General features: G+C 39.6%; 1 protein-coding gene across 3 annotated transcripts in view; it reads right to left on the reverse strand.

Annotated features, from left to right (window-relative positions):
• The window catches only part of SPATA7 (spermatogenesis associated 7), a 65631-nt gene extending 43569 nt beyond the window's left edge, over positions 1-22062 (reverse strand). For all 3 annotated transcript variants that reach the window (XM_058165403.1, XM_058165402.1, XM_058165401.1), the window contains exon 1: positions 21979-22062. The gene's annotated coding sequence lies outside the window, so the exon portion shown is untranslated. The remainder of the gene's footprint in view (positions 1-21978) is intronic.
• Between the last annotated feature and the right edge of the window lie 2898 nt (positions 22063-24960).

Below are 24960 nucleotides of genomic sequence, written 5' to 3' on the forward strand. Positions count from 1 at the left end.
TATCTCCATTCCAAAATATATTTTTTTGTGTACAGTCTTTCAAGTAGGCAGAAATTTTTGCCATTTCTGCTAAATTTGATACTTTACTAATCCATTCTCCAATTGTAGGTAAGTCTTCTTTCTTCCAATATTGTGCAATCAATAGTCTTGCAGCAGTTATTAAGTTCAAAATCAGTTTTGTCTCTATAACAGTGCAATCTGGAATTATTCCTAATAAAAAGAACTGTGGAACAAACTTGATCTTCTTTTTCAAAATGTTCTGCATAATCCACCATATTTTAATCCAAAAAGCTTTAACTTTTTTGCAAGTCCACCATATATGATAATAGGTAGCATCCTCACAATCACATCTCCAACATTTTGTTTTCACATTTGGATACATACATGACAGTTTTTTAGAATCTAAATGCTATCTATAAAACATTTTATAAAAATTTTCTCTTAAATTTTGTGCTTGCGTAAATTTAACATTCCTCACCCAATTTTTTCCCATGTTTCTAACATTATAGGTTGTTGAAAATTTTGTGCCCATTTTACCATACAATCTTTAACCAACTCCATTTCTGAATCAATTTCAACCAATACATTATATAATCTCTTTATATGCTGTTGACCTTGATCTTTTATTTGTTTTACCAAGTTATCATCACTTTGCCTTATACCAATTTTCTGATCTATTTTCCATCTAGATTGCAATTGTCCATACTGGAACCATGTATAATTTCTCCCTTCATCCCTCAATTTCTCCCTAGATTTTAACTGTAATTCCCCTTTTTCCATAGTCAAAAGCTCTTTGTAAGTGATAACCTCCATTTTTTGTAATATATTTATATTCTCTATCATATGTCTGGGGATAGTCCATATTGGTATCTTTCCATCTAACTTATATTGATATTTTTTCCAAACCCTCAACAAAGCACTTCTGACCATATTATTCTTAAATATCTTATCAATTTTCTTGTCATATATTACATATGCATGCCATCCATATAACAAACCATAACCTTCTATATTTAAAATCCTTTCCTCTGTTAAATTAATCCAATCAGAAAGTAAAGCTAAAGCAACTGCATCATAGTACAATTTCAAGTTGGGCATTTCTAAACCCCCTCTTTCCCTAATGTCTTGCATTATTTTTAACTTTATTCTCGGTTTTTTACCCTTCCATACAAAATTACTAATCCCTTTTTGCCATTCTTGTAAATTTGCATCTTTCTTCAATATTGGAATCATTTGAAACAAAAATAAAAATCTAGGCAAAACATTCATTTTTATAGCTGCTACTCTTCCCAACAATGATAATTGTAACTTCTTCCAATTCTCCATTTCTTTAATTACTTTTCCCCACAATACCTCATAATTATTTTTATATAACTTTACATTCGATGCTGTAATATATACTCCTAGGTATTTAACCTTTTTAACTACAACGAAGCTATCGAAGTGCTGTCCCGGTGTCTGGAGGCCGTACGGGTCTGGATGGGGAGAAACAGGCTCAAGCTCAATCCCGCCAAGACAGAGTGGCTGTGGATGCCGGCATCCCGGTACAGTCAGCTAAATCCGCGGCTGAACATCGGCGGCGAGTCATTGGCCCCGATGGAGAGGGTCCGCAACTTAGGCGTCCTCCTGGATGAACGGCTGTCTCTAGAAGAGCATTTGACGGCCGTCTCCAGGAGAGCGTTCTACCAGGTTCGCCTGGTACGCCAGTTGCGCCCCTTTCTGGACCGGGATGCCCTATCCACGGTTACTCACGCACTCGTGACGTCTCGCCTGGATTACTGCAATGCTCTCTACATGGGGCTCCCCTTGAGGGGCATCCGGAGGCTACAGTTAGTCCAGAATGCAGCTGCACGGGTGATAGATGGAGCCCCTCGTGGCTCCCATATGACACCTATCCTGCGCAGACTGCACTGGCTTCCTGTGGCCTTCCGGGTGCGCTTCAAGGTTTTGGTGACCACCTTTAAAGCGCTCCATGGCATTGGGCCGGGTTATTTACGGGACCGCCTACTGCGACGAATACCTCCCACCGTCCGTGCGCTCTCACAGAGAGGTCTCCTCAGGTGCCGTCAGCGAGGCAATGTCGTCTGGCGACGCCCAGGGGAAGGGCCTTCTCTGTGGGGGCTCCCACCCTCTGGAACGATCTACCCCCCGGACTTCGTCACCTTTCGGACCTTCGGACCTTCCGCCGCGGGCTTAAAACATACTTATTTAATTGTGCAGGACTGAGCTAGATTTTAAATTTTGGGTTTTAAATTGGGTTTTATTTCTATTTTTAATTGGACGGGCTTTAGAATAAGTTTTTTAAATGTTTTATATTGTATTTATATTCTATTTATCTGTTTTTAGTGCCTGTAAACCGCCCTGAGTCCCTTGGGAGATAGGGCGGTATATAAATATGATTAATAAATAAATAAATAAATACTTCATATCCAGTTATTCTTTCTAGTTCTTCCCTCTGATGTGTATTCATATTTTTAATTATCATTTTTGTCTTCTGTTGATTCACTTTAAACCCAGATATCTTACTATACTGATCAATTGTCTCCTTTAGATATACAGCTGAATGTATTGGTTGAGATAAAGAAACAACCAGATCATCTGCAAACGCTCTTAATTTATAATCTTGATTTTTAATTCTAATTCCTTTTATACGATCTAAACCACGTATATTACTCAATAATATTTCCAAAGTTAGAATGAATAATAACGGTGACAAGGGACATCCTTGTCTAGTCCCTTTCTCAATCTTGAAAGATTCTGTTAATCCACCATTTACTATTATTTGAGCTGTTTGCTTTTGATATATAGCCTTAATTGCTTGAATAAAATAATCCCCAAATTGCATTTTTTCTATTACTTTAAACAAAAACTGCCAATCCAATCTATCAAAAGCTTTTTCCGCATCCAAAAAGAAGAATGCTGCTGAGACCTGGCTATTTCCTTCCAAATATTCAAGTAAATTTACAATTTGTCTCATATTATATCTCATCTGTCTCCCCTTAATAAATCCTGTTTGATCATTATGAATTAATTGAGTCATCAGTGGCATCAATCTATTCGCTAATATCTTAGCAAATATCTTATAATCAGTATTTAAAAGCGATATTGGCCTATAATTCTCTGGTTTAACAACATCTCGATCTTCTTTAGGTATTAATGAAATAAAAGCTGTCCTCCATGAGGGAGGAGCTTCTCCTCCCCTTTGTATTCTGTTAAATAACTCCTTAAGTGGTACAATCATCTCATTTTGTAAATTTTTATAATAAGTAGTTGTCAAACCATCTGTACCTGGTGCTTTATTCGCTTTAAGCTGCTTAATTGCAAACACTATTTCCTCTGAAGAAATTAATTGATTCAACTCTTCCCTTTGATCTACTGTAATTTCTAAGATACTGTGGTCCTGTAAATATCTATCTATATCTTTATCATTAATCACATCTCTAGAATATAACTTAGTATAATATTCTAAAAAAGCTTTTTTAATCAAATTTTGCTGATATACTTCCTTACCTCTATATTCTATTTTATCAATTATACATCATTTCTGTTTCTTTCTTAATAAATATGCTAACCACCTTCCAGGTTTATTAGAATTATTAAACAAATTATGTTTTGCATATTGTAAATTAGTTACCACCTGATCTGCCATTAACATATTAAATTGACCTCTTAATATATTTATTGACTCTTTTATTTTACTTATTACTATTTTACTCACAATACTTCTTGTTTGCACTATCTCAAAGGACTGATTTATTTATTAGATTTATATCCTGCCTTTTCTCTAGGAATAACTTCCTTATCCATGCTTTTCCCTTCATCCACACCCTGTAAATTAGAATGAATTAAGAGAGAGTGATTACTCTCTTCCATGACTGAAGACAAATTAGAAACCAGAGCTCCTTGGTCCTAGTCTCCTGTAGTCATTGCTCCAAATTAGGGTCACAAAAACTGTTTCAATTGATTTAATCTCATGAACACCTCTCTGCCACACCCGACTCAATTAGATTTTTGATTTTTTTTTAAAAAAACAGAACCTTGCATGCTGCAAACTACTGTCCTATTTTATTTGCAAAAATATTTCTAAGCCTGACTTATCCTCAAGAGGCATTCTTAGAAAACAAGAACTGTGGGTGACTTATTCAGTGTTTTCTTTGTAAATCTGTCTACCTGTTCAGAGAAAAAATGATGAATAGCAACCTGCCTTCCGTACTTTGCTTCTCAGCATAAGCAGACTTGGTAAACAAACATCTCCCTTTTTTAAAGATTTGTTTAAATGAAACAATTCAGTCTGGAAAGCCATCCTTTTGCACTGAAATGGGAAAATGCTATCTTGGAATGGGAGTCTAATAGCTATAAATAATGCAACACTTCAAGTGAAAAAAGGCAGCAGCACTAATGGAAAATGATAGACTACACAGTATAGTTTGTGCTTAGATGTGAAAGTGATGATGCATAACTATGATATCAAATTAACATAAGCATCCATATAAAGTATTGCCTTGTTCTACCCATCTTTGGCAACTTTAAGACTTGTAGACTTTAATTTTCAGAATTCCTCAGGCAACCATACTGGCTTGAGAATTCTAAAATTGAAGTCCACAAGTCTTAAAGTTGCCAAGATGGGATACCCCTGTTCTAAATAATAGCAAATCAAATGATTTAAACAAAAATAAAAAGAATCATGGGACATATCTTGGACCCCAAATGTCAAGTTTCTAACATTTCCAACATAAATAAAAATATTTTAGCCACTCTGGTTTCAATTTAACTCAGGGCTGTCAAACTCCGAGCCCGTGGGCCGGATGCATCACATGCTGGCCATGCCCATGCCCGGTTTAGCAAAAAGCAAAAAAGTCCTGATATGTCACGTGATGCTGCCATGACGATGTGAGTTTGACACCCCTGATTTAAGTAAATGTTCAATTCCACATGGGATATGGATAGCTAACTTCTGATCAAAACAAACATTATAATTAAGAAGTCATTAGCAAGGAAGTGAGAAAGGCCTTTTTGTCCAGCATTGGGCTATCCTATAACACAAATTATGATGATTGATATGACTAGGATATGCCATTGAGGCTTGTGTCATGCATATGCTCTGTTTTTCTTTAGTTTTTGAAAAAATGTAGACCTCACTAGAAAGTATATTTCTCCCTTTTTAGGGCAATATGAATTATTTATACAGAGACAGTTTGGTGAAGTAGTTAAGGCATCAGACTAAAAACCTGGGGACTGCGAGTTCCAGTCCTGTGTTCGGCACAAAGCCATCTGGGTTATCTTGAGCCAGTAACTCTCTCTCAATCCTACAACAAACTATTTTTGTTCAGTCACCAACACTGTAACTAAGGAAAAAATTCACACTGAGACGAAAGAAGGAAGGAAGGAAGGAAGGAAGGAAGGAAGGAAGGAAGGAAGGAAGGAAGGAAGGAAGGAAGGAAGGAAGGAAGGAAGGCAAGCTAAAATTTATGGCTAAATTCTACATGGCAGCCAATTGTATAAGACAATACTTGGCCAACCATTTTTAATTTCAATGAAAGATTGCTACAGTAGTTGGCAAAGATTAATTTAGAAGGACAGAAATGTTTTAGGTTTTAAGGGTTTTTTCATTCCTCACTGACAACCTACAACTGGATGGTGGATTCATATGCTACATGTGTTATACTTTATATAGACATATAACACATACAAGACATACAAATGCATGAATCCAAAAGCTTATAATTTCTATGCTTTGATTGAATGACTATATTAGAAGTGATGCTGCTTCTAACTGTCTACCCAATCCCATGTTGTTTCACTTAAAAGTAAGCAATCTGTATCAAATAATTATTTTGAACTTCAATCCCTATAATTCCTAGCCAGGACTATCAATGCCAAGAAGTTATAGGCTCTGTAGCCCAAAACAGTTTGTCCTCCTGAACTGGGAATCCTTTCCCATGTCTGTTTCCCATAAATCCTTTAGGTAAAGATGTTAACATAACATAACATCAGAGTTGGAAGGGACCTTGGAGGCCTTCTAGTCCAACCCCCTGCCCAGGCAGGAAACCCTACACCATCTCAGTCAGATGGTTATCCAACATTTTCTTAAAAATTTCCAGTGTTGGAGCATTCACAACTTCTGAAGGCAAGTCGTTCCACTTATTAATTGTTCTAACTGTCAGGAAATTTCTCCTTAGTTCTAAGTTGCTTCTTTCTTTGACCAGTTTCCACCCATTGCTTCTTGTTCTACCCTCAGGTGCTTTGGTGAACAGCCTGACTCCCTCTTCTTTGTGGCAGCCCCTAAGATATTGGAACACAGCTATCATGTCTCCCCTAGTCCTTCTTTTTGTTAAACTAGACATACCCAGTTCCTGCAACCGTTCTTCATATGTTTTATCCTCCAGTCTCCTAATCATCTTTGTTGCTCTTCTCTGCACTCTTTCTAGAGTCTCAACATCTTTTTTACATCGTGGCGACCAAAACTGGGTGCAATATTCCAAGTGTGGCCTTACCAAGGCATTATAAAATGGCACTAACACTTCACGTGGTCTTGGTTCTATCCCTCTGTTTATGCAGCCCAGGACTGTGTTGGCTTTTTAACAGCTGCTGCACACTGCTGGCTCATATCTAAATGGTTATCCACTAGGACTCCAAGATCCCTCTCACAGGTACTACTATTGAGCAAGGTACCACATATACGGTACTGGTGCATTTTGTTTTTGGCCTAAATGTAGAACCTTACTTTTTTCACTGTTGAATTTCATTTTGTTAGATAGTGCCCAATGTTCAAGTCTGTCAAGATCTTTCTGTAACTTGAACCTATCTTCTGGAGTGTTGGCTATTCCTTCCAGCTTGGTGTCATCTGCAAATTTGGTGAGTTCCCATCTATCCCTCGTCCAAGTCATTGATGAAGATGTTGAAGAGTACTGGGCCTAAAACAGAGCCTTGGGGTACTCCACTGCATACTTCCTCCATGTGGATGTAGTTCCGTTGAGGACTACACGTTGAGTGCGGTTGGTCAGCCAGTTACGAATCCATCTGGTGGTGGTGCTGTCTAACCCACATTTTTCTACTTTATCTAGTAGTAGGTTATGGTCTACTTTATCAAATGCTTTACTGAAGTCCAAGTAAATTATATCAACAGCATTCCTCTGGTCTACTAATTTTGTCATTTTGTCAAAGAATGCGATAAGATTAGTGTGGCATGATCTGTTTTGACAAACCCATGTTGGCTTTTGGTTATTACTTTGTTTGCTTCTAGGTGTTCGGTGATTCGTTGCTTGATTATCTTTTCCAGAATCTTCCCGGTATTGAGGTCAGACTGATAGGTCTGTAGTTTCCTGGATCTGTTTTTTCCTTTTTGAAGATGGGAACTACATCAGCTCTTTTCCAGTCCTCTGGCAGCTCCCTGTGCTCCAGGATCTTTGAAAGATATAGTTCAGTGGTTCTGAGATCACGTCTGCCAGTTCCTTCAGAACCTTGGGGTGTAATCCATCCGGTCCTGGTGATTTGAACTCGTCTAGGGTAGACAGGTGTTCACTTACCATTTTCTTCCCTATTTTAACTTGTGTTTCTAATCTGCTTTTGTAGTGCTGTTTTGATAGGTTGGATTGTTTTTCCTTTTGTGTAAAGACAGATGCAAAATATGAGTTAAGTAGATCTGCTTTCTCCTGTTGCTTGTCATCTTCTTGCCACTTTCTCCCAGCAATGGGCCAATTGTTTCCTTGACTTTTTCTTGTTTTTAACATGTTGGAAGAAGCTTTTTGTTATTTTTTACTTTTGTCGCTAGCCTTTGTTCATTGTGAGCCTTAGCTTTCCTCACTTCATCTTTACAGGCTCGGGCTATTTGCTGATATTCTGCCTTAGTTATTTGCCCCTCTTTCCACTTTTTATATTTGTCCTTTTTGTCTTTCAATTTGTCAGATAGTTCTTTATGCATCCATGCTGGTTTCTTTTGAGATCTACTATTTTTCTTCTTCATTGGTATTGTGTTAGACTGTGCTTTTATAATCTCACTTTTCAAAATTTCCCAAGCTTCTTGAGTTGTTTTCCCCCTGAGGATTCTCATCCATTGAATCCTTCTCAAGCTCTCTCTAAGTTTATTGAAATTAGCTCTCTTAAAGTCCAAGACTCTAGTTTGACTTTGTTCTACTACTTGTATTTGCTTAATGTCGAATTCCAATATTGCGTGGTCACTTGCCCCCAAGGTTCCTGTAGCTTCAACACCTTCTATCATTTCATCTCTGTTAGTGAGAATTAAGTCCAATATAGCTGATCCCCTTGTCGCCTTCTCTATTTTTTGGGAAACAAAGTTGTCTGCTAGGTTTGTTAGGAACCTGTTGGATCTTCCACTTGGTGCAGAGTTTGTTTCCCAGTTGATGTCAGGGTAGTTAAAATCCCCCATTACTACTGTGATGTGCTTCCTACATACCTTAGTTAGCTGACTAGCAAAAAGTTCATCTACTTCCTCTGTTTGGTTGGGTGGCCTATAGTATAGACCTATGGCAATATCGTTTTTCACCCCTTTTATATTGACCCAAATACATTCAAGATGATTTTCATCATTGTTGTGCTCTATTTCTGTAGAGATGTAGTTATTTCTTATATATAGTGCAACTCCACCTCCTCTTTTATTTGGTCTATTTCTTTTAAATAATTTATATCCCTCTAGCTGTATGTTCCATTTGTCAGTTTCATCCCACCAAGTTTCCGTAATGGCAACAATATCATATCTCATCATATGTTAAGAAACAGAACTTTGATGTTCTGAATATAAAATATATGGTTTAGTCATTACCTTGTGCTTCTTTGTCTTTGCAATAAAGTGGGGTTGTGCAAGCCACTTCTAACTCCAACTTGGGTCTTTCCCTTATCTCTAAATAGTGATCAACATTTTATAACTTGCTTATATACAGTAGTAAAATGTACACACTTGTCATTCCCTCCTGTAACATCCAAACATAGGTAAGCTAATAGACAGTAGGTAGTCTATTCGTTGTCATTTAGCCTCCCCATAGAGACAGAACCAGGTGAAATGATTGCTTCTGTCATAGCCAAAGCGCCTCTCAAATATTTTGCTGTGCTGTGGGTCTCATTGAAAACATTGCAGACAATCAGATTTCAGGATTTTATTTTCATGATCACAAAAGCCCCTCCTACGAAGCCTATGAAGATAGATTATGATGGGGACGTATCCTTTCAGCCAATATTTGGTAAAAAAAAGAGAACAGATAATCTAAGCCCACAGCAAACAGCATATTTGAAAACTTAAAAATAAAAGTTCAAGGGAATAAATGTTTAGCGTGGATGCTCATCTTAATGTTGTTTGCTTGCTTCATTCATTAAGATTCTGGTTGTCTTGAAGTATCTAGGTGCCAAGCCAGAAAGGGCCTTATAGGTGAAGAAAGTTAGCACCCATCCCTCTTGGAAGAATGATATATTTTAGGAAATATTAAAAAGGCAGAACATTATACTTCCCTGGATGAGAAATTGAGAAACATGCCCTTGGAGACAGAAACTCAGCCCCAGCTCCCTATCCCCAGCAGATATTTTGGTGCCAGCTTATTTACAAAACAAAAGACTGGGCCATCTTATCTACAAGACAAAAGATCTTCACCCTCAGGACATAAAAGGATTAGCCCTCTACCCATCTAGCAGCAGAGCTCACCACATGGCACCTGGGGATATTACATCACCCAGCAGAGTTCAACCAGACTTATATCAGACAAACTCCTAGGATTTGCACACGACCCCTACAGCAACCAGCCCTTGCCACAGGAACAGGGAGCTCAAGTTCAAAGCCCAAGAGAGGGTATAAATAACACTCACTCCCCGCTCCATGTATTCAGCTACACCAGAACTATGTGGTTAATGATTCTGCTCCATTAAAGCAGCTTTCCAAGCAGCCTCCATATTTCCAGTGTCTTTCTCCCCACTTGGAACAGAACCCAGATGGACATTTCTTCCAACAAAGGCTAGAAGTAGCACTCTGAATTGTACTAGAAAGCTTACTAATAAGCAATGCAAGGAAGATAATACAGATATAATATAGTCAAGGCATGGAACATTAGAAAAGAAGTCACTGGAGAAGTAGGTCACTGGATTTTGAACCTATTGCGGTTTCTCAGTAAATTTCAAGGGCAGCCCTATGTAACACAGTATTCTATCCAGCAGTAATAATGGTGTGAATCACTGTAGCAAGATCCTTCTGCTCCAGATGGAGCCCTCCTGGTGATGACTTTCATCCATGCATGCAGCAATAATTGTGAAGCCAAAGAACCTTCAGGCATCAGGACAAGACTTTGGCAGGCTTAATTTAGTAATATACATTTAAATACCATCAACATGCTGGAGATGCCACACTCTTAACTGATAGATAACTTCTCCCTGCAATTTCATGTAAAAGTCTAAAAGAAAAAAAAATTGATCCCCATGGCATCCCAAAATTTAGTAGCTTAACCATTGCAAATCAGTGCCTCCAGTCTCCAACCTATGCAGATAGGTTGGGAGTTGAAGTCCACAAGTCTTAAAGTTGCCAAGGTTGGAGACCCCTGGCATAGTTGAAGGTAACACAAAAAGAACCCCCAGAGACTTCCTCAAGCAGAATTCACAAAATATGACAGCAAAATAAAGGGAAAGGTAGATGAGTTGTCCTTCATCCTCAAATTTGATCACAAGTTTCTTGAAATTTAAGTTAAAGGGAATACACTTCAACTCTGCATTATCTATGAATCTCTCCAAAAGGACCTTTATTCCAGCTCTAATTAAAGCAAATCCTTCTTTGCTTTTTAGATATTGTTTACGGTATTAATCTGCTAGCAGAATTAGTTTTATGAAAGCATCCAGTACATCTAGATTTCACATGCCGAGTATTATTGCTGTATCTTGACCTTTCTGGAATCTAACGATGAAAGGACTGCTGCTGCAAACAATGGTTTCCCTTCAATTATCTGTTCCATTTCTGAAAAGATCTCCATTTATTCTAAATCAAACCTCATTTGTGACTCAGGCATGACTCCTTGTTGAACGTATTGCTTTTTAAAAAGTTCTAAACATTTATTGGTCAACTGAGTTGAATTGATTAAACCAAATGCATTTAATGGATTTATTGTAGCTTAAAAATAGAACAGGAGTTAATCACCGCCAGGTAGCTATTGTGCTACCACTATAGCATAGAAAATCAATAGTAACTGCCGTGGCTTCTCTACCCCCTTGATTAAGTGGTACAGTTAAACAAATGGATAGGATGATTTAGATCTTAAATTTTTTTATTCTGATTGGAGTTCCATGTCCTGAGAAAGTCTATATTGCTGTGATAGGGGGAAAAAAAAGAATCTATACTCTTTGCTATCTATTTTCTATCTATCTCATCATTTTTTTTTAAAAAAAATCATTATTTATTAAATAATGAAAATGTATTTATTAAATAATGAAATAATAAAATATTAAAAGCCATCTTGGAATACTGAATACATTTATCACAGGATCACTATATGGAACAAAGTCATATCTTTTGTTTTCTCTAAACCAGAATTCAAGGAGTTAGATTATTTCAATGAAGATTATTCTCTTAGATAGTAATTGTGTGTATGACCTAACTTCATAGTTATCTACCAGGTGATACAAATTAAGAAACTGAAAATAGTTCCACATACTCTGAAAGAAGAGTATGCTTATGTTCTAGCCACAAGCCATTTATGAAGTTATCATTTCCAGGACTATGGGGACAACCTAACTATGGGGACAAATTAAATTGGCAGCTCCAAATTTCAACCAGCAAATGCTCAGTCTTACATATAGTAAAAAAGAACCCAAACACTAAGTACATACTAGATGGACATTACCTTACAGACGACCCCCATCCCGTTAAAGACCTTGGAGTTTTCATGTCAAATGATCTAAGTGCCAAAGCCCACTGCAACTACATAGCAAAAAAAGCTCTAAGAGTTGTAAACCTAATCTTGCGTAGCTTCTTTTCCAAAAACACCACACTACTAACCAGAGCATATAAAACATTTGCTAGACCAATTCTAGAATACAGCTCGCCTGTTTGGAACCCTCACCACATCTCTGACATCAATACAATTGAACGTGTCCAGAAATATTTTACAAGAAGAGTTCTCCATTCCTCTGAAAACAATAAAATACCTTATCCCACCAGACTTGAAATCCTAGGCTTAGAAAACTTGGAACTCCGTCGCTTTCAACAAGACCTAAGTTTAACTCACAGAATCATCTATTGTAATGTCCTTCCTGTCAAAGACTACTTCAGCTTTAATTGCAATAATACTAGAGCAACTAATAGATTTAAACTTAATGTCAACCGCTTTAATCTAGATTGCAGAAAATATGACTTCTGTAACAGAATCATCAGTGCTTGGAATACTTTACCTGACTCTGTGGTCTCTTCTCATAATCCTAAAAGCTTTAACCAAAAACTTTCTACTATTGACGTCACCTAAGAGGACCATAAGGGGTGTGCATAATAGCACAAACGTGCCTACCATTCCTGTCCTATTGTTTTTCTTTTCTTCTTCCTATATATATATATATATATATATATGCTTATACCTCCTTATATTTACTCATATAAGTGTTTATATACTATATAATCTTTTTGTATGATACCTACATATATTGTTGTGACAAAATAAATAAATAAAAAATAAATTTATTTATTTATTTATTTATTTATTTTATTTATTTATATACCGCCCTATCTCCCTAAGGACTCAGGGCGGTTCACAGGCAATTAAAATACATATAAATACAGATTAAAAACGACGATTAAAAAACTTATTCTATTGCCAAATTATTAAAAACAATATAAATAGTAAAAACCCCTTAAAACCAATAACTTTAAAATCTAATCCAGTCCCGCGCAGATGAATAAGTGTGTTTTAAGCTCGCGACGAAAGGTTCGGAGGTCCGGAAGTTGACGAAGTCCTGGAGGGAGTTCGTTCCAGAGGGTGGGAGCCCCCACAGAGAAGGCCCTTCCCCTGGGTGTCGCCAGACGGCACTGCCTAGCTGACGGCACCCTGAGGAGTCCCTCTCTGTGAGAGCGCACGGGTCGGTGAGAGGTATTTGGTAGCAGTAGGCGGTCCCGTAAATAGCCCGGCCCTATGCCATGGAGCGCTTTAAAGATTGTCACCAACACCTTGAAGCGCACCCGGAAGGCCACAGGTAGCCAGTGCAGTCTGCGCAGGATAGGTGTCACACGGGAGCCACGAGGGGCTCCCTCTATCACCCACGCAGCCGCATTCTGGACTAACTGAAGCCTCCGGATGCCCCTCAAGGGAAGCCCCATGTAGAGAGCATTGCAGTAATCCAGGCGAGATGTCACGAGGGCGTGATTGACTGTGCATAAGGCATCCCGGAGGGATAAATAAACCTCCCTCCCTCTCTCCCACTCTCTCCCTCCCTCCCACTCCCTCCCTCCCCATCCTTCTCTCTCTCTCCTTCTCTCCCCCTTCCTCCCTCTCTCCCTCTCCCTCCCTTCCTCTCCTCTCCTCCTTTCCTCTCCCTCTCTCCCATCCTCCCCTCTCTGCCTCTTTCCCCCCCGTCCCCCTCCTTCCCCCTTCCTCCATGTGTGTGTGTGCATGCGCGTGCGCCCATGTGCGTGTGCATGTGTAAGAATAAAAGCTAAGATGGCCTGATCAAGGTCAAAATCACCATGAACAGACAGGTTCAGTGTTTAACTTCTCTGATCTTTCTGTCTCCATTCATATATCCATACAGCTGCAAGGAAGTTAATTTTAAAAAAAAGGGTGGGGTGGGGGGAATGGTGCAGCTATGGCAGCTTAATTTTGTAGTTGTTTTAGCCTAGAGCCTTCTCTGTGCCCAGAAGCCAGAAACAATAGCTAATATTTTTATGAATAGTTTTGTGTATGTATGTACTCGATGCTGTATTAATCTAAACCAGAGTTTTCAAACCATGTTTTTAGAAACCTCGAGTTCTGTGAGAGACAAAGGACATACATACATACATACAGTACATACATGCATGCATACTAGTGGTGGGTTTCTACCGGTTCGCCCCGGTTCGAGTGTACTGGTAGCAGCGGTGGCAGGCTCCACCCACCTGCCTGGATGTCATCATGGACACTGCGCATGCGCAGAAGCGCTACACGCAAGCGAAGCAAACATGCACGCATGCTCCCAGTTCCAAACTGGTAGCGAAGATAAGTGAAAATCACTTCTGATACATACATATGCCAATTTATTGTCATTAGAGCTTTGCCTCTTGTTAAGGAATTCCAAGGTTTTGTTATCTTTAACTAACAGGTTGTGTAGCCTGGAAAAAAAATGGAAACTTCTGATATAACCCCTCATCTTATTTCCTGGCTGGTCGGATGAGAACTGTGCAAAGCCCCGATCTGACATAAAAGTAGTATTAAGCTCCTATTCCTTTATTGGCCACCACTAGTGATAAAGTCTTATATCCCAAAAAGGCTTTTCTTGGAAGCAGGTACATTTATTTATTTATTTAATCATATTTATATACCGCCCTATCTCCCGAGGGACTCAAGGCGGTTAACAGCCACGTAAAATATACATAAATACAAGTTAAAACCCCAATTAAAAAACTTATTAAATACGGCCGAATATTAAAACCCCAATAGAATAATAAAAACCCCATTAAAACCAAATTTAAAAATTTAAAATCCTAGTCCAGTCCTGCGCAAATAAAAAGATGTGTCTTAAGCTCGCGGTGAAAGGTTCGAAGGTCAGGAAGTTGACGAAGTCCTGGGGGAAGTTCGTTCCACAGGGCGGGAGCCCCCACAAAAAAGGCCCTTCCCCTGGGTGTTGCCAGCCGGCACTGCCTGGCTGACGGCACCCTGAGGAGTCCCTCCCTGTGAGAGCGTACGGGTCGGTGGGAGGAAATCAGTGGCAGTAGACGGTCCCGTAAGTATCCCGGCCCAATGCCATGGAGCTTTAAAGATAATTACCAAAACCTTGAAGCGCACCCGGAAGGCCACAGGTAGCCAGTGCAGTCTGCGCAGGAGAGGTGTCACATGGGAGCCACGAGGGGCTCCCTCTATCACCCGTGCAGCCGCATTCTGGACCAACTGGAGCCTCCGGGTGCTCTTCAAGGGGAGCCCCATGTAGAGAGCATTGCAATAATCCAGACGAGACGTCACAAGGGCATGAGTGACCGTGCATAGGGCATCCCGGTCTAGAAAGGGGCGCAACTGGCGGACCAGGCGAACCTGGAAAAAAGCTGTCCGGGAGACGGCCGTCAAGTGGTCTTCAAAAGACAGCCGACCATCCAGGAGAACGCCCAAGTTGCGCACCCTTTGCAGAAGTTGTGCAAAAAAAAAAGAGCTGAAGTATAAATTCTGATCTTCTCTTTCTGTTGTGGTCCGCCAGCAGCCCGCAGACCTGGCAACGGAGTCAGACAGTGAGAACACTGGGGAGGACAATGGGTCAGTTCTGGAGTCAGGGGAAGGCTCGGACCAGGGTTCTGCATCGGAGGCAGAGATGGGGCCAGGGCCATCTGGGAGTGATGCGCGGACTCTGGAGCCTCCAGAGTTGGACAACAGAGAAGCAGAGGAACAGGAGGAGCCTGTTCCTAGTGCAAGCATGCAAAGATCTGCCAGAAGGCAAGAGTAGCTGAAGAAAAAAGGACAACTTGGGAGTAAGGCCAGAAGATGATTGGCCACGCCCATAAGGCTTAAAAGAGCAGCAACGAGCCATTGGATTCTTTGTAGAAAAGCATCATTCATTTCCATGCTTCTAGTCAGTGTCTCTTGAACTTTGTGGGTTTTTTGCCAAAAAAAGCCTTTGGCAGGTTGCCAAAGACATCAAAGGGTGGTGATAAGGATGATGGACTGGTTATTAAGAATTTTGTTTTGGACTAATAAAATAAGTTTGTTGAGGACTGAATTGTGTTTAGTAATCACTACTTGGGCCTTGGTCACAACAGTTTCCTCAAGATTGCCATGAGAAAGGTTCTTAAAAAAATAGGTCAAAAATGGCAATGAAACAAAAAGATAGCTCAAGAAGACAGTTACTAAATGGAAAAGCAGGAAAGTGTCATGAAAAACACCATATTCCTCTCTTAGAACATTTTAAAATACTTTAAAACATAAATTTCAAATACAACCAGTCATTATTTTACAGGTAGTCCTCGACTTACGACCACAGTTGAGCCCAAAGTTTCTGTTGCTAAGTGAGACATTTGTTAAGTGAATTTTGTCCCATTTTAAGACTTTTCTTGCCACAGTGGTTTAAGTGAATCACTGCAGTTGTTAAGTTAGTAACATGGTTCTTAAGTATATCTGGCTTCCATATTGACTTTGCTTGTCAGAAGGTCACAAAAGGTGATCACATGAGCCTGGGACACTGCCACCATCATAAAGTATCTGAATTTCGATCACGTGACCAGGGAGATGCTACAACAGTTGTTAGGTGTAAAAAACATAAGTCACTTTTTTTCAGTGCCATTGTAACTTTGAACAGTCACGAAATGAACTGTTGTACGTCGAGGACTACCAGTATTAACGCTAGGCTCCCACTTCACACCAACCTCTCATGTGGTTTTTGTGGTGTTGCCTGTTGTGACAAAGGCCCAAGAAGTGATTACTAAACACAATTCAGTTCTCAACAACTTATTTTATTAAAACAGCTGAGAATTAAGTCATTCTCAGTTTAATCCAAACAAAATTCTTAATAATCAGTCCGTCGGCCTTATCATCAACCTTTGATGTCTTTGGCAACCTGCCAAAAGCTTTTCTTGGCAAAACCCCCACAAAGTTCAAGGGACGCTTGAATAAGGACAAGAAGCACGGAAATCAACGTTGCTTTTCTACAAAGAATCCAACGGCTCATTGCTGCTTTTTTAAGCCTTATGGGAGTGGCCAATCTTCTTCTGGCCTTACTTCCGAGTTGTCCTCTTTTCTTCAGCTACTTTTGCTTTCTGGCAGCTCTTCACATGCGTGCACTAGGAACAGGCTCCTCCTGTTCCTCTGCCTCTCAGCTGTCCGCCTCTGGAGGCTCCAGAGTCCGCACATCGCTCCTAGATGGCACTGGCCCCATCTCTGCCTCTGATGCAGAGCCCTCGTCCAGGCCTTCCCCTGACTCTAGAACTGGCCCATTGTCTTCCCCAGTGTTCTCACTGTCTGACTCTTTTGTCAGGTCCGCAGGCTGCTGGCGGACCACAACATTGCCTTAGCATATTTTATAGGATACACAAATAGAATACATTGTAGGAACCTTGCTCATTTGGGTGTTGTTGTTTTTTAGTAATGATTAGATAAATCGTGAATATTGGATGTGGAATCACAGCAAATATGTTGTTACAGGAAACAGTTATTCAGGATATCTTATGGAGAAAAGAAGAACTGGCTTTGATGGGGATAAGAGATTGAATAATCAACTAAAGCAGTGTCTCTCAAGCTCAAGAACTTTTGTTTAGGCTGAGAAACATTGAACTAGAGCAAGGCTGTCAAACTCCCAGCCCACGGGCCGGATGTGTCACATGCTGACCACACTCATGCCTGGTTTAGCAAAGGGGAAAAAAGTTCTGATATGTCATGTGACACCGCCATGACGACATGAGTTTGACACCCCTGAACTAGAGGCCTTCCTCTGTGGGCTGGAACTTTGCTAATTATTAACATCTTTTGCATAGTTTTTGTTTAAGGATTAGCTTGGTTCACAGCAGCAACTTTACTATTCATTCCACTATTTAGGATCCTTTAATTATTTTCCTTCTCTATTTCAGGACATGAAATAATAATCATAATATTGCTACATTTCAACATTGTGCTAATAAATTCTGGGATTGTTAGGGAATCAGAACTGGAAGGGACCTTGGAGGTCTTCTAGTCCAGCCCCCTCTTCAAGCAGGATATCCTATACCATTTCAAACAAATGACTATCCAGTCTCTTTTTAAAAACCTCCAGTGATGAAGCACCTACAACTTCTGAAGGCAAGCTGTTCCACTGGTTGTCTTCACTGTTCAGAAGTTTCTCCTTAATTCCAGGTTGCTTCTCTCCTTGATTGGGTCCCATCCATTGTTTCTTGTCCTTGTCTGGTGCTTTAGAAAATAAGTTGACCTCCCTCTTCTTTGTGGCAGCCCCTCAAATACTGATATACTGCTATTGTATCCCCCCACCTAGCAGGAGTGAAATCTACTTACCTTCCTCACCAGTCTGGAAGTGCGTGCACGGATCACATATGCGCAAAGACCTGCGCATGCGCAAAACCTGTGCATGTGCAGAAGGTAAAAAACATGTTACTTCCTGGTTAAACAAGGAAGGAATGACTCCCGGGCAGGTGAGCAGAGCTTTGCTCTGCCATCGCTACCAGATCGCCGAACTATCAGCCACGATCGCTACCAGATCACACGATCCAGTCCGATCCTGGAGGATTTCACCCCTGCCCCCTAGTCCATCTTTTCTCTAGACTAGCCAAACCCAAATCCCGTTCTTTATATGTTTTAGTCCCCAGGCCCCTAATCTTCTTAGTGGCTCTTCTTTGCACTTTTTCCAAAATTTCAACAACTTTTCTGTAATGTAATGACTGGATGTAGTATACCAGATGAGGTCTTACTACGGCTTTATAAAGCGGTACTAAAACTTCATACGATTTTGATTTGATGCCTCTCTTTATACAACCAAGGAATGTATTAGCTTTTTTGGCGGTGGCTCATGTTTAAGTGATTGTCTATTAGAAGTCCAAGGTCCCTCTCACAGTTACTGTTTTTGAGCCAGGTTCCACCTAATCTGTACTTGTACCTTTGGTTTTTTCCATGGGTAAAATTCAAAATTTTTCTCTATTGGTTCTGTGGGCATGGCTTGGTGGGTGTGGCTGGGAAAGGATACTGCAAAATCTCCATTCCCACCCCATTCCTGGGGGAAGGATAATGCAAAATCTCCATTCCCACCCCACTCTGGGGCCAGCCAGAATTGGTATTTGCTGGTTCTTCGAACTACTCAAAATTTCTGCTACCGATTCTCCAGAATCTGTCAGAACCTGTTGAATTTCACCCATGGTTTTTCCTGCCCAGGTGTAAACCTTGCTTTTCTCCACAGATTATTGAAGTGTTACATAGCACATTTCATTTTATTAAACAGTGAGACAAGACATATTTCCCCATGGATGTGCAATATAGTTATGAAATTTCTTGGTTGGAGCTCTGCCCTTTTGTTCAACAATGGCCACTCATGGCTAAGTTTCCTTGCTTCAAGTACAGATGAAAGTGATAAAAGAAATAGTTACAGAAAATTTTCTTCTGATGCCAGTTCAGAGGAATCAGAAATGTTCTATTACAATGATTTACTGCTAGGGGTTCCATAAATTGTTATTCAGATTCAGATTGAGATAATATATCTGGCATAGTTTAATTACTGTTTGTTGAGCAAGCCATTGCGACCAATTCACATGTAATTCTAAGCCATATGAAGTACAATGTACAAACCAGAATGGCTGGCTTCACGCTTTTTATTATTATGTGTGACATTTCAAGGCATTCTCTCTTGCAAATGTTTCAGTTCAAAGGAATATTAATCAGTCAGACATTTCAACAGTAGCCAACTAATTAGATTGCTTCTTTAAAGCATTTGCAGTGTCTGGTCTTCAGGCTGAAAGATTTCAAGAGGAAATTGCAGAATAATAAAAGCACCACTGTCCCTATCCTTAGGTTTAGGTTTTAAGAAGAAAAACACAATTAAAAAAAGGAAAATGCTGAAAGAGATGGGAAAGAGAAAATAACTCTGGGACCAGGTCTTAATGTTTATGGTTTAATGTGATGAAAGGTGGCCCAGATGATGTCAGTGCCTCCAAACAGATGGACTTTTTGCTCTTCAACATGCCAATTAGCATTATGAGCTGGGACTAGCAATATAGTATAATAATTTCATAAGCTATTATGCTATTCTGACTGACAATCATTATCCTGCTAAACACCAGCAATCACTGAGAAAGGTAAACCTATTTTAGTGTAGCTGATTTGAAGGGAATCAAGGAAGAAATTAGATTTTCTATTGCTGGGGAAACATACTGTTTTTTAATTTGCAAAAACAGCAAAACAACACATTCCTCTAACATCATGTATGAACTCTAAAAGCTACAAATTGTTGAAAGCACATAGTTTAATTAAAAAATAACCAATGGATATACAGCATGTACATGATCTCTCTGCATCTATTCTACATTAACATAAGCATCTGAACTGGTTGGCTTGTTCTGTTCTACATTAGCCAGAGTTTAATATGCCATCGGCTAACAGCAGGCAAAATTTTCTGTTTTACCTGTTAAATATTATATATGGTGCCCACAATAAAATATTACACTCTGTGATGCATGGGTATTTGGGCTATAAAAAGATTGTTGAATTAGTTCATTATTAGTCCATAGGATTACATTCTTCAATTGCTTTAAAATAAGATTGTGGTACCTGGAATCATTTTCCTAGTATTAAAGAGGATCTGATAACAAAAATAGAAGAGAACATATATTATTCCAAAATATATTGGGAGTAAAATATATTCCACCTCTGTGTTTTATTCAGGGAATCTAAGCTGATAGTCAGCCAGCTAGGTTAAACAGAAAGTCAGCCTTGGGAGGAAGAAAGTCTCTACTCGAATGACAAATTATATCCTTAAGTTAAGATGTCTGTATAATCACACAGAAGCCCTTTTCTTATTTTTGTTACTTGATTTCTCTTGGGATTTTTAAATGCACTATCAGGTGAGATGTTACAAGCTCCTTAAGGTCAATATTTCTACCGTACTTGGCAAACTACAGGACAGTACAGGAACTAATGAAGGAGAATATTTATAGCTCAGGTTTGAAATGAGGGGTCCTTGGTGCTCTCTGATTTTGCTTGTTTTCTTGCAGGTGTTTCATTACCCAAACTAGATAACATCCTCAGTGCTAGTGATGTCACCTAGTCAGGGTAATAAAACACCTGCAAGAAAACAAGCAAGCTCAGAGAGCACCAAATATAGGAGCTGATAAAGCAGCCATAATGTTTGCAAAACTCAGGCAGCTTTTATAATAATAATAACAACAACAACAGAGTTGGAAGGGACCTTGGAGGTCTTCTAGTCCAACCGCCTGCCCAGGTAGGAAACCCTACACCAGTTCAGACAAATGGTTATCCAACATCTTAAAAATTTCCAGTGTTGGAGCATTTACAACTTCTGCAGGCAAGTTGTTCCACTGGTTAATTGTTCTAACTGTCAGGAAATTTCTCCTTAGTTCTAAATTGCTTCTCTCCTTGATTAGTTTCCACCCATTGCTTCTTGTCCTACTCTCAGGTGCTTTGGAGAACAGCCCAACTCCCTCTTCTTTGTGGCAACCCCTGAGATATTGGAACAATGCTATTATTTATTTATTTATTTATTTATTTATTTATTTATTTATTTATTTATTTATTTATTTATTTATTTATTTATTTATTTATTTATTTATTTATTTATTTTATCAAACACAACAGTATATATAAGCATGAAATAACCATACAAATTGGATAGGAGAACATTAGGACAGGAACGGTAGGCACGCTGGTGCTCTTATGCACGCCCCTTACAGACCTCTTAGGAATGGGGTGAGGTCAATTGTAGATAGTCTTTGGTCTCCCCTGGTCCTTCTTTTTTCATTTTCATTTCATTTTGGAGAGCTACCTCTGACTGTGTTTTCCAGAGGAACATTGAATGACAATTCTGGGTCTGGCAGGGAAGCAAAAACCGGCACATCTAGTCAGTGCCAGACGGAATGCGAAGTTATTCTAGGACAGTGTTGAATTGAGAGGTTGGGGGTGCGCGCGGAATGTCAGTATTTATGAAGAAAGAAAGGAAAGTTTTTCTCGGTTCTTTCTCAACCATCCTGCCTTCTCCGTGACCCACCGCAGGGACTTCAACAGGGAGGCGCGTAAAAGGAGCGTTGCTTTCCCGAGTCGGATCTTTTTCATCCTCCTCGACTTTTTTTTTTTTGGCTGAAGGAACAACCAAGAGGGGAGGGGGAGAAGAGACAGAGGAGGCTTTTACCTTCGGCGGCTCCTGACAGCGCCGGGCGAAGGCGAGAAGCGCTCGGCGTTTTCTCAGGAAGTCTGCAAAGGCTATAAGGAAGGCCTTGGTCCGCGCTGTGGTGCGATTATTCCCATAACAACAGGAACCATAAACCGGTCACCCGGGCAGGGCAAACAAATTGCTTGGAAACCGCCTGTCGTGGGGTCACCGGGGGGTGGGGGGGCAGGCCAGCTTCGGTGGCAAGGCTGTAGTCTCCGATGAAAAGAGAGGCTAGTTGGAGACGTTGTGGGTCTCTCTCGAGCACGGGAGGGGGCATTTTTTTTAAAAAAGGAATCGAAGTGGAGAGTATTATAAGATAGCAGGAAGGCAAGAACAACTAGACACAAGGACAGTCCCCCTCCCCCTCCCATGCCATCACTCTGTTTAACAACTAATTCCCACAACACTGTCTAACAGGCTGTAAACCGCCCTAAGTCCTTCGGGAGAAGGGCGGTATACAAATTAAAATCTTCTTCTTCTTCTTCTTCTTCTTCTTCTTCTTCTTCTTCTTCTTCTTATTATTATTATTATTATTATTATTATTATTATTATTATTATTATTATTATTATTATTATTATTATTATTATAATTTACTAAGACTGTATTACTATTATTCTTCTCTTCCTTCCTAGTATCTCTCTCGTCCCACTTATTACTGTAACCATGTTGCTTGTATCTTTCAATTTATATTGTTTTTACTTGTTTTCTAGTATGATTATATATATATAATTATAATTATATATAGGTCTTTGGTTATTCGGGTTTTCTCCCGCGTAAAATTGGAAGTGTCTTGGCGACGTTTCGATGAAGTCTCATTATAATTATAATTATGTAATATAATTATATAATATAACCTCAGATATGCAGATGATACCATTCTAATGGCAGAAAGCGAAGAGGAACTAAAGAGCCTCCTGATGCGGGTCAGTCCTAGAGGAGATCAACCCTGACTGCTCTTTAGAAGGCCAGATCCTGAAGATGAAACTGAAATACTTTGGCCACCTAATGAGAAGAAAGGACTCACTGGAGAAGAGCCTAATGCTGGGAAAGATTGAGGGCAAAAGAAAAAAGGGACGACAGAGAATGAGGTGGCTGGATGGAATCACTGGATGGAATCACTGAAGTAGTAGGCGTGAGTTTAAATGAATGGTAGAGGACATAGAGGAACGTTGTCCTTGTGGTCGCGATGGGTCGGACACGACTTTGCAACTAACAACAACAACAACAATAACAAAACATTGACTATCACTAAGTGTTGTATCTTTTTATTCTTAGAATTTTTTTTTTTTTATTGGCCAAGTGTGATTGGACACACAAGGAATTTGTCTTGGTGCATATGCTCGCAGTGTACATAAAAGAAAAGATACGTTCATAAAGGTACAACATTTACAACACAATTGATGATCAATATATCAATATGAATGTATTTTATTCTCCTTAGCTATATTGAGAGCAGATACACCTAAGACAAAGTCCTTGTGTGTCCAATCACACCTTGGCCAATAAAGAATTCTATTCTAAAAAAAGAGACCAGCTGCAGTGCAGATGCTCATATCAATCAGAGTGAGGGTCCTGGGCTACCTGCCTCTGAGCAGGGTTACCGCCTTACCTTTGTTTTAGAACAGGGGTGTCCAAACTTGGCAACTTTAAGACTTGTAGACTTCAACTCCCAGAATTCTAGGAGTTGAAGTCCACAAGTCTTAAAGTTGCCAAGTTTGGACATCCCTGTTTTAGAAGGAGGCCTCCTTAGCACAAGGGTATTTGCAGGTGGTCCTCAACCTAAGACCACAATCCAGCCCAAAATATATGTTGCTAGGTGAGAAATTTATGTTGGTAGGTAGGTGAGTTTTAACTCACTTTACCACTTTTCTTGACACATCTGTTAGTGAATCACTGCAGTTGTTAAATTAGCAACACAATTGTTTAAGGAAATCTCTTTTCCCCTACCCTCACCATTGACTTTGGTTTTCCGAAGGTTGCAGAAGGGGGGGGGTTACGTGACCCCGTGATGCTGCAACAGTCATAAATGGGAATCAATTGTCAAGCATCCAAATGGAAACCATGTGACCATATAGGATGCAGCAACGGTCATAAGTGTGAAAAATGGTCATAAGTCACTTTTTTCAGTGGTTGCTTCGTGAACTGTTGTAAGTCGAGGACTACCTGTAATGGGCAGATGAATGAGCCCTGAGGAAGGGAATATGGTTCTAGCAAGGGTTTACTTTGGGGAGATTTCATTGTGTCCCCCTTCCACCCTCCCCTTGATTTTAAGTGAAAAGGATTGAGTAGATGGAAACTAGGCAAGATCCTACGGTTGGTTTGTATGCTGTTCACTTTTTAGGTAGAGAGTATCTCAAGTGTAAGTAGGAAGTAATTTGCTGTATAGAAGCCCAAACAGAAACATTACCAACAATCTCATTACTTGAGATTGTCTCTTTCCCCACCTTGGCTTTCAATACCTGCCCTCTATATTTTCTTCTGCTTTTATGCTGGGAAACAATGCTGGCTGTAGCGATTTTGGCACCCTGAAGCAAAATGTAAGATAATTCCTCCCCCTTTTAGCTTATGTGCTAATAGAAACACAGGTTGGAGGCGAGAAGATCGAATTGGTGCCCTTGTCTAGCTTCTGCTGCACTTCTGCACTATCTGCTCTGATTTAGGGAACATTTTCTTCCAACTAAGTGATTTTAGTAATCCCACTGAGCTCTTCATAAATAATGCATTTTTATTTCAAAGTAGTCATGTTTATTGGAGAGTTTTAAAAGCTTCCCTAATTATTTCTATTTAGAGAAATGCTTTTTTTAAATAAAAAAAATTAGTCCCCAAGTTCTCAGCTCCACACAATAAAGGTTAGAAAAGTATGTCTCACTGCAGCAAGTTGCAAAGAAATCAATCATCCTTTGTACTGTTTTTCAAATCTTGGAGAAAGCACAAAACCTTCTGAATATGCTATTAATGTG

This window comes from Ahaetulla prasina, chromosome 1, assembly GCF_028640845.1.
Source record: "Ahaetulla prasina isolate Xishuangbanna chromosome 1, ASM2864084v1, whole genome shotgun sequence".
NCBI classification, from domain to species: domain Eukaryota; kingdom Metazoa; phylum Chordata; class Lepidosauria; order Squamata; family Colubridae; genus Ahaetulla; species Ahaetulla prasina.